A 12,441-nucleotide genomic window follows, 5' to 3' on the forward strand; every position below is an offset into this window, starting at 1 on the left:
GTAGTTCTTATACATCTCACCATTCACAAAACATATAAATTTGATTCAAAATAATAGTGAAAAATGATAGGGCAATGTGTTAAGGTAATAGGTAGGGTTGGAGAGTAGTTCTTATAATTTTAAAAAAAATGTTTTGATGTTTTTTTTAATTTTGATTCTTAATTTGCCGAGTGTTTTTCTTTGCCGAGTGCTTTTCGACAATCGGCAAAGTCTTTGCCGAGTGTCCGAAAAAAGTACTCGGCAAAGAATCCTTTGTCGATAAAGTATTTGCCGAGTGTTAAAATAGCCTATACACTCGGCAAAGAACGCGATTCCGATAGTGTCTCTCTAATTCCAAAAGTTGAAAACCCCATGGATATGAAAATTTTCAAGCATATCTGCTTGTTAAATGTCAGTTATAAGATTATAACTAAAGTGCTTAACAACAGGTTGGCTTCCTATATTGAAAAGGTGATTAGCAACCATCAATTTGGGTTTATCAAAAACAGACATATTCTAGATTGTGTAGTGGCTTTACATAAGATTGTTCATGAAGTAACACTACACGACGATTGATCTTTAGCGACCCTTATTAGGTACCAACTCTGGAGCAGCTAGAGTGATGTAGTTGTGGGCTTTTGAACAATAGCTGGAGTGATATGAAACATTAGTGATGTAGTTGTGGGCTTTTTAACTGCTTCAAGCTGGAGTGATGTCGCTGTGGTGCTTTGTGACTGATCATCTCTGGAGCTTTTGTGAATGATCTAACTAGCTATCTGTAAATGATCTAGTTGTGAATGATATTATAATTGTGATGCTTTTGTGAATATATAATTGTGGTGCTTTTGTGTTTATGTGATGGATCTATGGCTGTGGTATACTGATTAACTGTGTATGTCTTTATGATTTGTGTATAAAAATCTGTGATTTGTGGTGCTTAATTAAATGTATATTATTATTAATAACAACTGTAAAAAGGGCGACTTTCTGTTGGTTGCTAAATGTATAGTATGACGACTTACGGTTGGTTGCTAAATCTATAGTACAGCAACCCACGGTTGGTCGCTAAATATACAATATTAGCAACGGACGGTCGGTCGCTAAAGCCTTTAGCGACGACACTTACAGCGACCATCTTTATGGGTCGCTAAAAAGTTTTTAGCGACCAACCGTAGGTCGCTGAAGGCCGTTTTAGCAAACAATCGTAGGTCGATGTAAGTGAACCGTCGTGTAGTGTAAAAAGGAAAAAGCAAAGTGGAATTATGTTGACAATAGATTTTGAAAAAGCTTATGACAAAGTAAATTGGCACTTCCTTTACAAAATGATGGAGAAAAAAGGCTTTGGGGATAAATGGGGAGATTGGGTCATGAAAACTATGAGGGGTGGTAAAGTGGCTATCAGAACAAATGACAAAATTGGCCCTTTCTTCCCAACTCACATAGGGGTTAGACAAGTGTCACACCCGGGTTTCGGGACACCAAGACCCGGGCGCGAACATAATCACCAGGTGTGCTAGGACCAAGTCTCACACATATGATGAATCATGGTACAGAAACGAATGTCACATCTTTACTTTATAATAGGAGTTCTGTACAAAATAAATAAATAATTGCATCGTAAGGAGACAACGATCCAGCAACCCAAAGTTGACTAGGAGACGACGGCCTAGACCCCTCACGAACTCGTCACAACATCCTCCATGCACCTCATCCTGTGATACCTGTTCTTTACCTGTGAGGGGTGAGACAGCAAGAGTGAGCTCACATACGTTCATCGCTCAACAAGTTGTGGGGAATAATGTGTATGAACTTGCTAAAGGTGGGAGCTCATGTGAAGTGTAAGGCTTACCAAAGAGGATGGTTAAAGCTGAGCATTGCTTCTAAAGTTGGTCACAATTTTATTAGCAGTTGCTAAGTGTAAGTATATACCTACTCAAATAAGTAATAGATCAAAATTTGATAACAACACCTGCGATGCAATGCATATGACAAATTGAATTTAGTTCCATAAATTAATCATGTGAGGGTCCAAGCCGCTCATGACCGTGAGCACGGCTGATATACTAGTTGTACATTCTGTAGAGGTTGCGCATCTTTACCCACAAGTCATGTTACCCATCTGACAAGGGATCACAACTCCCATACACCTCTACCAAGGAATTGAGGCAGGGTAACACTACGAGGCCTTTATAAAGTTCCACTAGCTTCAGAAAACCCGCTACAGTTTCTAGGAAGCTCGCATACAGGGATCACTCGCCTGACTTCCATCGCAGCAAAATCAACCTAAGGACCTCCCTACACTGACCACTCCTCTACTGCCCTTGCCCCTTTCGGGTAAGGTAGTCATCCACTAGCTTTCCTAATTAGTCAGCCAAGGGTGTCCCATACCACCCTTGTGGTAGCACTATTTTCCCGGGTGGTCGCTCCGTGTCCCAATTAACATAATGATCTTATCATGAATAGTAAATAACAAACTGATATTAAAAGTAGGTTCATGAATAATGTGTATCTCAATACCCAAAACCACATAAAGCAATAGTAGGTACTACCCAAAAATTCAGTGGTAAACAAGGTATAAAGATAGCCAAACTACGGTAACCTATTGGGTCCCATCACAATTAACCTATGCAGATCATTATGATTAATAAGAACATTATTGGGTAAAAAGAAGTGATCAAGGGCACAACTTGCCTGAGACTCAAGATTCCAGGTACTAGCTTGCTCTTCAGGTGACTCGTGACCTCACTGCTAAACGTAGCAATACAAACAAACATGGTATAGACAAAATTAACATCACACCAAACAAAAGCACAAACTAAATAATAATGATCTACGCGTCGTAACGAGATCATGGGCTCAAGAATCACTAGAATCGGAGTTAGGTTGAAGAGAGGTGGTTTTCGGAAAATCTATGTTATCAGTTATATCTAGATCTTTATGTTGATTTTATAAGTCATGCGATAAAGATATTTAAGGAATAACTTTGATCTATATCATACTAGAGTGGAAATAATATTTTAGTTACATTATAATTATAGACAAACTAACTTTGATTAGTAGGAACAATCTACTAAACATAGGTTAAATGAATATTTATTTTTGGAAAAATGCTATTTGCTAAGATAATGTTATGGAAGCGCTGGCAAAATTATTATGAAGCTAACTGTCGGCGTTTCGAGACCGGGGGGTCCCCGAGCCGACGAGTGAGTGTGCTGCGTGCCCCAGCCCAGATGGGTCGAGCGCGTGGGCGAGCGCGAAGGGGGGAAGAGGCGAGGTGGCCGGAGACGGGCGTGAGAGAGGTGGAGATCCCGCGGCCTTCGTGTTCGTCCCGCGCCCAGGTCGGGTGCGCTTGCAGTAGGGGGGTTACAAGCGTCCACGCGGGTGAGGGAAGCGAGCGGCCCCAAGAGAGCGCCTGTCTCGTCCTCGTCCCCGCGCGGCCAACCTTCTCTAAGAAGGCCCTGGTCCTTCCTTTTATAGTCGTAAGGAGAGGATCCAGGTGTACAATGGGGGGTGTAGCAGAGTGCTACGTGTCTAGCGGAGAGAGAGCTAGCGCCCTAGGTACATGCCAATGTGGCAGCCGGAGAGGTCTTGGCACCTTGCTGGCGTGATGTCGTGGCTGTCGGAGGAGCGACGGAGCCTGGCGGAGGGACAGCTGTTGGAGCGGTTGAGTCCTTGCTGACGTCGCCCTGCTTCCGTAAGAGAGCTGAGAGCCGCCGTCGTCACAGAGCTTGTGGGGCGCCATCATTGTCCATCTGGCGGAGCTGGCCAGATGGGACGCCGGTCTTGTTCTCCGTGACCCGAGTCGGCTCGCGGTAGGATGATGATGGCGCTTCTTGTTGACGTGGCGGGCCTGTGCCCTAGGTCGGGCGACGTGGGGGCTCCTCCGAAGCCGAGGTTGAATCTGTCTTCTGTTGCCGAGGCCGAGTCCGAGCCATCGGGTCGGGCGAGGCGGAGGTCGTTCGGCCGAGGCCAGGGCGGAGTCCGAGCCCTGGGTCGGGCGAGGCGGAGTTTCGTCGTCTTCTGGGGCTGAGCCCGAGTCCGAGCCATCGGGTCGGGCGAGGCGGAGGTCGTTCGGCCGAGGCCAGGGCGGAGTCCGAGCCCTGGGTCGGGCGAGGCGGAGTTTCGTCGTCTTCTGGGGCTGAGCCCGAGTCCGAGCCCTGGGGTCGGGCGGAGCGGAGTTCGCCGTCTTCTGGGTCTTAGCCCGAGTCCAAGCCCTGGGGTCGGGCGGAGCGGAGTTCGCCGTCTTCCGGGTCTTAGCCCGAGTCCGAGCCCTGGGGTCGGGCGGAGCGGAGTTCGCCGTCTTCCGGGTCTTAGCCCGAGTCCGAGCCCTGGGGTCGGGCGGAGCGGAGTTCGCTATGGCGCCTTTGGCAAGGCCTGACTGCCTGTCAGACTCACTCTGTCGAGTTGCACTGCAGTCGGAGTGGCGCAGGCGGCGCTGTCCTTCTGTCAGACTGGTCAGTAGAGCGGTGAGTGACGGCGGTCACTTCGGCTCTGCCGGGGGGCGCGTGTCAGGATAAAGGTGTCAGGCCACCTTTGCGTTAAATGCACCTGCAACCTAGTCAGTCGGCACGGCGATTTAGTCAGGGTTGCTTCTAAGCGAAGCCAGGGCCTCGGGCGAGCCGGATGTGTGTCCGCCGTTAAAAAGGGGGGCCTCGGGCGGGACGGAAGTCAATCGAGGTCGGCTGCCCTTGGCCGAGGCTAGGCTCGGGCAAAGCGTGATCGAGTCACTCGTGTGGACTGATCCCTGACTTAATCGTACCCATCAGGCCTTTGCAGCTTTATGCTGATGGGGGTTACCAGCTGAGAATTAGGCGTCTTGAGGGTACCCCTAATTATGGTCCCCGACAGTAGCCCCCGAGCCTCGAAGGGAGTGCTAGCACTCGCTTGGAGGCTTTCGTCGCACTTTTTTGCAAGGGGACCAGCCTTTCTCGGTTGCATTTTGTTCCGATGGGTGCGCGCGAGCGCACCCGCCGGGTGTAGCCCCCGAGGCCTCGGAGGAGTGGTTACACTCCTTCGAGGTCTTAATGCCTTGCGTAATGCTTCGACTGGTCTGGTCGTTCCCTCATGCGAACTGGCCGTAGCCCGGGTGCACTGTTGGGGTCCAAGCTCTCGGGCTGGTATGTTGACGCTGTCAACGGTGTGGCCGGAGCCGGGTTTGCGAGAGCAGCCCCCGAGCCTCTGCACAGGGCGAGAGGACGATCAGGGACAGACTCGGCTTTTTTTACATACGCCCCTACGTCGCCTTTCCGCAAGGAGGAGGGGGGAGAGCGCCATGTTACCCTCGATGGGCACCGAACATGGTGTCTCCGGTGAGCTGCAAGCGGGTAATCCGAGTGGACGTCCGTGCCCCGTTCGTTGGGGGTCGGCTAGGGGCCCAGAGGCACGCCCAAAAGTACCTGCGGGTGATTTGCCGGACCCGGTCCCCTGGCGACGGGGTCCGAGGGCTCGATGCCTCCCTCCGGTGGGATTCCGTTACAAGATCGTTCCCGCTGGTCTCGGAAATGTCCTAGGGTACCTCGGGAGCGCAGCCCGAGCCTCGGTTATGTATCGAACGTACCCCTGGTCATCCCTCGCTCGGCGTCTGAGGCGACTGTGAACCCTTCGGGGGCTAGCCTTCGAACCCCTGATCAGTAATGGGCACGGAGCCCGAGCAGCCTGAGGCGGCCATGGAGCCCTTCGGGGGGCTGGCCTTCGAACCCCTGACCAGTAGTGGGTGTCGGGCCCACGCGATCTGAGGCGACTGTCGAAACCCCTCGGGGGGCAGCCTTCGAACCTCTGATCAGTAGGGGGGGCTCGGAGCCCAGTTCCTTCACAGAGAAGGATCCTTTTCGGGGTATCCCCCTTTCCCGGTCCCTGTTGCAAGAGATAGAGAAAGAGGACAAAGGAAAAGGATACGAAATCGAACGACGTGGCGTACCTCTTTTTGACGCGGTTATTACGGCGAAGGTGAAGCGTCGTCCACTTCTCCTGCCAGAGGCGCCGCCTGTCCCGCCGCGGAGTTAATGCGACGGGGCGAGTGGTTGGCGGGGCGGCCGTTACGCGTGCGCGAGCCGTTCGAGGAACGGATCACGGGTGCATCGTCTTCACGCCGTGGGAGGAGGCTCTCTTGCTGTCCCAGGACGGGACGTGAGCCTGGCTGACGACGTGACTGCTGCGCCCGCCCGCCTGCCACCGCCATTACTGCCGGCCCACTTTCGGCCGCATTGACCGTCGTGCCAGGCTGGCGCCGCTGGGTCGTGCGCTGGTCGCCTCGAGTCGCGGCATAGGCTCCGCAACCGAAGAGGCGCGACAGTGGCACAAGTGGTGGCGCGGTTGCTTGCATGCAGCAACTGGCGCGCTGGTTGTGCGACGCGTGGGCCTGGGCCTCCAAGCCGGCGCGTCAGAAGTCGGAGAAGCGCGTCCACCTGGCGCGGTTGCATGCCGCCTGCATGGCTGCCCGCCCCTCCCGCCCGTTGGTCTGGGCGAAAGTGGGGAATCGCCTGTAACCGCTGGGCAGTTGTGTGCACCGCGCGCGGCGGTTTGGCTTCTTCTGCTTCTGAGTCGGTTTGTATGACATGCGGGACCCAGCCCCCGCGCCACAGGGGAGGGCCTTGGAGCGTGTTGGAGAAGACTCGGCCCGTGGCGTTTGGGGGCGCACGTAGGGAGAGTCGCCTTTAAAAGGAGGGCGACCCCTTTCGGAAGGCAACCATGTCTTCTCCCTCCCTTATGCGTCGCGTCTTTCCATCTTCCAAGCCCCCGGATGGGGGGTACCCGCCGTCTTTCCGCCTCCTCGTCGGAGGAACGCAACTCCATGGGAGTTGGTACCTCTCAGCCATCGTTCGGCTTCAAGGATTTTCATCAGCCGGCCCGGCCGCACCCCTACGCCGGCGATCACCCAGGATGGTGACCACCAGTTCCTGGGTGGGGAAGAGCAAGCCGGGCTGCGATCTTGGTCCCACCCTCAGCTTCAAGGATGTTCATCATCCTCGCTGGGGTGGGGGCCGGGCTGAGCCAGCGCTCTACCTCCCGTGCGGGTCTACGGGTCACCCTCTCCCGCGGCGTTCGGGGGTGGAGGCGCTCGCTGGCCCTGCGGGCGGCGCGGACTTAGACAACGCGGGGCTGATCGACGGCGGGCGTCGTCACCTCCAGCGTGTCGGAGTCGTCGGCCGGGCTCCCGGCGGCCCCTCCTGCCGGAGGGCGGCTGCCGCGCCGTGTGCACGGGAGGACCACCCACGATGCCGCGCGCTGCTAGGGCGGCGTTCGTGTTCTGGGGTGGCCCTGCTTTTGCACCGGGACGGCGCCCTCGCGCAGAGGCCGGTGCCCCACTCGTCTGGGAGGATCTGAGTGGGGATCTGCCGGGGGCTGGTGCCCCCCGCCATCAGCGCCGAGGCGAAGGCGGCTCGAGAAGTCCCCGTCGCCGACGGGATCACCGCCACCATCCGCGCTCCGGGCCTCCGGCTCTTCGCACTTGTCCTCGCCCCTCGAGCGTCGGCGTGGGCGAGGGCAAGATCGCGGTAGCGCCCACCCTGAGGCCTGCACTGCCGCGGGTGTAGTCGGAGTCGCTGTCGCCGTAGTCGGAGCGGGCGGCGGCGAGCCGCTCGTCGGTCTTCTGTCGCTCCGCAGGCCTTCCCCATGGAGTGGGGTCGTTCGTACCTGCGGAGGGGGAACCGGAGTTCCGTTTGTAATGGCACTTCGAATGCCAGTGTGTTTGTTCATTGCGGCTGTCGGGGCCTGAACATGTAATTTTGGCACGGAGCCGTGTTTTTTCCTCATTTTCGAGCACTAAGTCTCGCTTGTTGATTATCTAAACCGCTTCACCAAGCGTGAGTCGCCCCGTGTCAAGGTGACGAGTGAGGTATCCGTATCCCGGAGGCGTAGGGATCCCTCGGCTCGATCGGCCTTGTTGTCTGAGGCTCCTCTAGCTTAGTTAAAGGGACCCCTTGGCCGCTCTTCGACGAGCCGAGGCCAGGGGTAGCGATATCAGTACGAACGGAGGCGGAGTTGGCTCGAAAATGGGAACCTGGTTGGCCGGAGCCTGGCCGGGTTGCCCGTCAGCGTGGCCCGACGTCAGAGTCGATGACCCGAGGCCTCGGGTCGGGCTGGCACCCTCGGAAGATGCTTGGCCGAGGCCCCAGGGGTAACCGGCCGAGCCGCCTGCTCGGGCCGGATTCCCGGAGAAGTCCCCGGACCGCGTCGCCGTCCGAGGTTGGGTCGGACCTTGCTGAAGGCGTCGTCGATGCCGAGGGTGGTACGGCCCCCTTCAGCGTGAAGACCCGAGCCTGCAGGATCAGATTGTCTTGTAGCGTGTGCCTTCTGCGGCCGCCGAGGCCAGGAAAACACACCCTCGCTGCGCTTGTGAAGCTGCGTCTTTTTTCCTCTTGTTTCGAGCATCTGGACTATCCGTCGGTAACGGGGATGTTTGCGCGAGCGAGAGTTGCTTCTCGCGGAAGGTGATGAGTGAGGTATCAGTATCCCGGAGGCGTAGGAGTCCCTCGGCTCGGTCGGCCTTGCCGCTTACGCGTACTTTCACTCGTCCATGAGGCCCTGTCCCCGACTTAGTCGAGAAAGCTTGAGGGACCACTTTGGCAGAAGAGCTTCCGAACGTGACAACTTGTTCGGTTCACGGAGTCGCTTTATCCGAACGCGAGTTACTTATCGCAGAAGGTGATGAGTGAGGTATCCGTATCCCGGAGGCGTAGGAGTCCCTCGGCTCGGTCAGCCTTGGCTGCTTACGTGTACTCCGTCGTTTCCAGGATCCGCTTTCCGAAGCAGTCAAAAAGCACGAAAGAAATTCTGCTGAAAAGAGATCCTTTTTCGAGGAAAAATTCGACGCAGAGGGGGTCTCCCCCCTTTTAGCCCCCGAGGGAGGGTCGGGCTTTGCCGAGGCTAGGCCGACCCTTCCTTGACGACTAAACTTTGCGTGGGTGCGAGGTATATGAACAACTTGAAAACATCTTAAGGGTAGAAGCGACGTAGCTGTTTGATGTTCCAAGCGTTGCCGTAGATCTCGCCTTGGTTGTTGGCCAGCTTGTATGTTCCGGGCTTCAGAACTTTGGCGATGACGAATGGCCCCTCCCAGGGGGCGTGAGTTTGTGCCTTCCCCGGGCGTCTTGTCGTAGCCGAAGCACCAGGTCGCCCACCTGGAAGTCTCGGGGTCGGACCCCTCGGGCGTGGTAGCGTCGCAGGGACTGCTGGTACCGCGCCGAGTGTAGTAAGGCCCTGTCCCGAGCCTCCTCCAGCTGGTCCAGCGAGTCTTCTCGGCTAGCTTGGTTGCTTTGGTCGGTGTAGGCCCTCGTCCTCGGGGAGCCGTATTCCAGGTCAGTGGGCAAGATAGCTTCGGCCACGTAGACCAGGAAAAACGGTGTGAAACCCGTGGCACGACTCGGCGTCGTCCTTAGGCTCCAGACCACCGAGGGGAGTTCCTTCATCCATCGCTTGCCGAACTTGTTGAGGTCGTTGTAGATCCGAGGCTTGAGCCCTCGTAGAATCATGCCGTTGGCACGCTCTACTTGCCCATTCGACATGGGATGAGCCACGGCGGCCCAGTCCACCCGGATATGGTGATCCTCGCAAAAATCCAAAAAATTTTTGCCGGTGAACTGGGTACCGTTGTCGGTGATGATGGAGTTTGGGACCCCGAAGCGATGGATGATGTTGGTGAAGAACGCCACCGCCTGCTCGGACCTGATGCTGTTCAGGGGTCGGACCTCGATCCACTTGGAGAATTTGTCGATGGCGACCAGCAGGTGCGTGTAGCCCCCGGGCGCCTTCTGCAATGGACCGACGAGGTCCAGACCCCATACAGCGAAGGGCCAAGTGATGGGTATTGTCTGCAGAGCCTGAGCGGGCAGGTGGGTCTGCTTCGCATAGAATTGGCACCCTTCGCAGGTGCGGACAATTCTAGTGGCGTCAGCCACCGCCGTTGGCCAGTAGAAGCCTTGCCGGAAAGCATTCCCGACAAGGGCTCGAGGCGCTGCATGATGGCCGCAAGCCCCCGAGTGTATTTCTCGCAGGAGTTCCTGACCTTCGGCGATGGAGACGCAGCGCTGGAGGATGCCCGAGGGGCTCCGGTGGTAGAGCTCCTCCTCGTCGCCCAGCAAGACGAACGACTTGGCGCGTCGTGCTACCCGCCGAGCCTCGGCTTGGTCGAGGGGTAGCTCTCCCTGGCGGAGATATCGCAGGTATGGGGCCTGCCAGTTTCGATCAGGCGCGGCCCCGCTCTGCTCCCCCTCGACGTTCAGTACCTCGGCCTCGGGGGCCGAGGGTACCTCGGGCTGAGCCGAAGGTACCTCGGGCTGAGCCGAGGGTGCCTCGGGCCGAGCCGAGGGCGCCTCGGCCTGAGCCGAGGGTGCCTCGGGCTCGGGCGCGTCGTCGATCTTGACAGAGGGTCGATGCAGATCCCGGGAGAAGACGTCTGGGGGGACCGTCGTTCGCCCCGAGGCTATTTTAGCCAGCTCGTCTGCGGTTTCGTTGTAGCGCCGAGCGATGTGGTTGAGCTCGAGCCCGAAGAACTTGTCTTCCAGGCGCCGAACCTCATCGCAGTAGGCCTCCATCTTCGGGTCGCGGCAGTGGGAGTTCTTCATGACTTGGTCGATGACGAGCTGCGAATCACCGCGGGCGTCGAGGCGTCTGACCCCTAGCTCGATGGCGATCCGCAACCCGTTGACCAGAGCTTCGTACTCGGCCACATTGTTGGACGCCGGGAAATGGAGGCGCAGCACGTAGCGCAGGTGCTTTCCAAGGGGCGAGATGAAGAGCAGGCCCGCGCCGGCTCCTGTCTTCATCAGCGACCCGTCGAAAAACATGGTCCAGAGCTCCGGTTGGATCGGAGCCGTCGGCAACTGGGTGTCGACCCACTCGGCCACGAAGTCCGCCAACACCTGGGACTTGATGGCTTTCCGAGGGGCGAACGAGATCGTTTCGCCCATGATTTCCACCTCCCACTTTGCGATCCTGCCCGAGGCCTCTCGGCACTGGATGATCTCCCCCAGGGGGAAGGATGACACCACAGTTACCGGGTGAGACTCGAAGTAGTGTCGTAACTTCCGCCTTGTCAGGATCACAGCATACAGCAGCTTCTGAACTTGTGGGTAGCGGATCTTGGTCTCGGATAGTACCTTGCTGACGAAGTAGACTGGCCTCTGAACGGGCAGTGCATGCCCTTCTTCTTGCCTCTCGACCACAATCGCGGCGCTGACCACCTGAGTGGTGGCGGCGACGTAGACCAAGAGGGCTTCTCCATCAGCTGGGGGTACCAAGACAGGCGCCTTTGTAAGGAGCGCCTTCAGGTTTTCGAGGGCTTCCTCGGCCTCGGGGGTCCAAGCGAAACACTCGGTCTTCCTTAAGAGGCGGTACAGAGGCAGACCTCTTTCGCCGAGGCGTGAGATGAAGCGGCTCAGGGCCGCGAGGCATCCCATGACCCTCTGCACGCCTTTTAAGTCCTTGATGGGTCCCATGCTGGTGATGGCTGCGATCTTCTCCGGGTTGGCTTCGATGCCTCGCTCGGAGACGATGAACCCCAGGAGCATGCCCCGGGGCACCCCGAAGACACACTTCTCAGGATTGAGCTTGACTCCTTTCGCCTTGAGACATCGGAATGTCACCTCAAGGTCAGAGAGGGGGTTAGAAGCCTTTCTTGTCTTGACTACGATGTCATCGACGTAGGCCTCGACCGTGCGACCGATGTGTTCGCCGAACACATGGTTCATGCACCGTTGGTACGTCGCACCCACATTCCTCAAACCGAACGGCATGGTGACATAGCAGTACATGCCGAACGGTGTGATGAAAGAAGTCGTGAGCTGGTCGGACTCTTTCATCCGGATCTGGTGATACCCTGAATAGGCATCGAGGAAAGACAGGGTTTCGCACCCAGCGGTGAAATCCACGATTTGGTCGATGCGAGGCAGGGGGTAGGGAACCTTCGGACATGCTTTGTTGAGACCAGTGTAGTCTACACACATCCGCCATTTCCCCCCTTTCTTCCTCACAAGCACAGGGTTGGCAAGCCACTCGGGATGGAATACCTCTTTGATGAACCCTGCTGCCATTAGCTTGTGGATCTCCTCGCCTATCACTCTGCGCTTCTCCTCGTCGAATCGGCGCAGAGGCTGCCTGACGGGTCGGGCTCCGGCCCGAATATCCAGCGAGTGCTCGGCGACATCCCTCGGTATGCCAGGCATGTCCGAGGGACTCCACGCAAAGACGTCGGCGTTTGCGCGGAGAAAGTCGACGAGCACTGCTTCCTATTTGGGGTCGAGCCCGGACCCAATCCGGATCTGCTTGGAGGTGTCACCACTGGGGTCGAGAGGGACGACTTTAACCGTCTCCGCTGGCTCGAAGTTGCCGGCGTGACGCTTCACGTCTGGCACCTCCTTGGAGAGGTTCTCCAGGTCGGCGATGAGGGCCTCGGACTCGGCGAGGGCCTCGGCGTACTCCACGCACTCCACGTCGCATTCGAACGCGTGTTTGTACGTGGGGCCG

Source organism: Zea mays, chromosome 8 (genome assembly GCF_902167145.1).
Source record: "Zea mays cultivar B73 chromosome 8, Zm-B73-REFERENCE-NAM-5.0, whole genome shotgun sequence".
Taxonomy (NCBI): domain Eukaryota; kingdom Viridiplantae; phylum Streptophyta; class Magnoliopsida; order Poales; family Poaceae; genus Zea; species Zea mays.